At 50.2% G+C, this 2120-nt stretch overlaps 1 protein-coding gene and 1 long non-coding RNA gene across 2 annotated transcripts in view; one reads left to right on the top strand and one right to left on the bottom strand.

Moving 5' to 3' along the window:
- The window catches only part of Rgs12 (regulator of G-protein signaling 12), a 64461-nt gene that overhangs the window by 40388 nt on the left and 21953 nt on the right, over window positions 1-2120 (bottom strand). The gene's annotated exons all lie outside the window — the stretch shown is intronic.
- Window positions 7-923, top strand: LOC105991243. Its single transcript, XR_001175352.1, has 2 exons — window positions 7-162; window positions 312-923. It is a non-coding gene; the product is annotated as an uncharacterized LOC105991243 (long non-coding RNA).

Genomic DNA, 2120 nt, shown 5'->3' with positions numbered 1-2120 from the left:
GACCGTGGTACACTCCATAGAACTTCAAGCAACTGACGAGCATGACCGTCCACTCGTCACCTGCTCGATTGTCAGCAGCGGCAAGATAGATGTGAAGACGCCCTTTGTGGTGGAGGTTGCCGACTGGTGATGACCAGGAGAAAAGAAAACACTCTCGCCGGGGTGTGTGTGTGTACACAGGTGTGAGTGTGTCTGAGCGTGCACGTGAAATACGTGTGTGCCTGCTGGCCTGTGGCTGTCTTGATTCTCCAGTTTCTGAAAGTTTTGCTTTGCTTTATTATGCTCTTTTAATTTGCCACTCTTTATCACAGGAAAAATTTTTAAAAACTCATCGCTCAATTGGGTGCCGGTGCTAATGCCTATAATCCTAGCTACTCTGGAAGCTAAGATAGGAAGAGAGCAATTTGAAGCCATCTGGGCCAGGAAAACCCACGAGACTCCTGATTAATCAGAAAAAAAAAAAAAAAAGCCTGATCTGTGGCTCACGGTGGAGTGGCAGTCTGAGTAAAGCTGAGACAGCACCCAGGCCCTGAGTTCCAGCTGCAGTTCCAGCACAGACAACAGCACAAAACCCACTCAGTGTTTGCTCTCTCTGACTTGATAAATCACCTGTTCAGGGTCTTTTGAATTGAAAAAAAAAAAAACTCTTCCTCTAATGGTGCTAGTTTACATTAGAAAGACTGTATTGGCTCTTTAAAGAACACAATCATTTATTTAATTTCTCCTAAACTCATTGGTATCTCCATGTTGGGTGGTGCTGAAGATTTGTTTGAAAAGATGAAGACCTGAAGTTTATTATAGTGAATTCAATCATTTTTTGCTGGGCAGATGGAAATTGGATTGGTACAAACTGATGCACATCATAAGGAGTTTTGAGTGATTGAAGGTGCTTTATGTTCTCCATATTAAATACTTTTGATATACATTCAAAAAAAAAATGTTATATTATGAGAAATATATTTCCACGTCTGCTGGAGTGCAGCTCGCTCCCCAGGCCAGCCTCAGACACTCACATCTTCCTCTACCTTGAATGGCGATCAAGGGCTCCTCTGCGGACTGGTGCTGCCAGCGCCCGCCTGGTCCGTGTTGGTCACCGAGTTCCAGCCCCAGCACTGGCCAGCACCTCACACATTCTGTCGGAATTTTATTGTGAATCGGCGTTTTGAAGATTTTGATCATTTGTATTCATCAGTGTTAGGTGATAAATACAATGTTCACCAAGTCTGTTCTCTAACCTCGGCAAAGAGAATTATTAGAGCAGATAACCCGTACGCACCGGCGGAGGCTGTGATACAAACTTGCTATTTTGAGACACCAGCAAAATTTCCTGCCTTGGACATAAAAACTACTGAGTAGCCGCATGGGAGTCCCAAGAACGAGAACAGAGGTTTGCGGGATGCCGATGCACCGAATAAGAAGACGGCTGATCTAAATGATGAAAACCTTAGGAGTTCAGCAGTCCAGTTCGCATGCATTTATTCTAAAACCACCGTGTGCAGTCTGGGGAATCTCAGTCCCTGGGGGATGAAATACAGAAGACAGCAGCTCATGTCTCTCTGCGTGTGCACGTCTGTGGGCACGGGGGATGGTGGGGCTGCGCCCCGCCCCGCGGCTGTTGTGGAGGACCAGCCCTTCCCCTGCCCTCCCCGCCCTCCGTCAGGAGGCGCGGCCCACCACACCCTCGCTCTCACAGCCCCACAGCAGCACCCACGTCTCCCCTGGGAAGCCCCGCTGCCTCTGGCCAGCCCTGCTGTGGGGACAAGCCCGCACCAGCTCGAAGCCTGCTTTCGCAGACCCATGGCCCGCACGCCCGCCCTCTGGCCGGCAGAGCAGGAGGGGCTGATGCACAGCCAAGCTGGGACTCGAACCCTGTGCCGGAGCCCAGGCACGCTGGCACGAGCACAGAGACTGCAACCACAACCCGCGCTCCGCTGCTCTCTCCTGTTCACATACACAAGCACACACACACACACACACAAGCACACACACACACCTACACACACCACACACACACACGCACACATGCACACACACACCTCCACACACACACACGCACACATGCACACACACCACACACACACCACACACACACGCACACACACACCTCCACACACACACAC

Source organism: Dipodomys ordii, unplaced genomic scaffold (assembly GCF_000151885.1).
Source record: "Dipodomys ordii isolate 6190 unplaced genomic scaffold, Dord_2.0 Scaffold71, whole genome shotgun sequence".
In the NCBI taxonomy this organism is placed as follows: domain Eukaryota; kingdom Metazoa; phylum Chordata; class Mammalia; order Rodentia; family Heteromyidae; genus Dipodomys; species Dipodomys ordii.
Note: the sequence above shows the minus strand (reverse complement) of the source record. Positions and strands in the feature narration are given on the sequence as shown.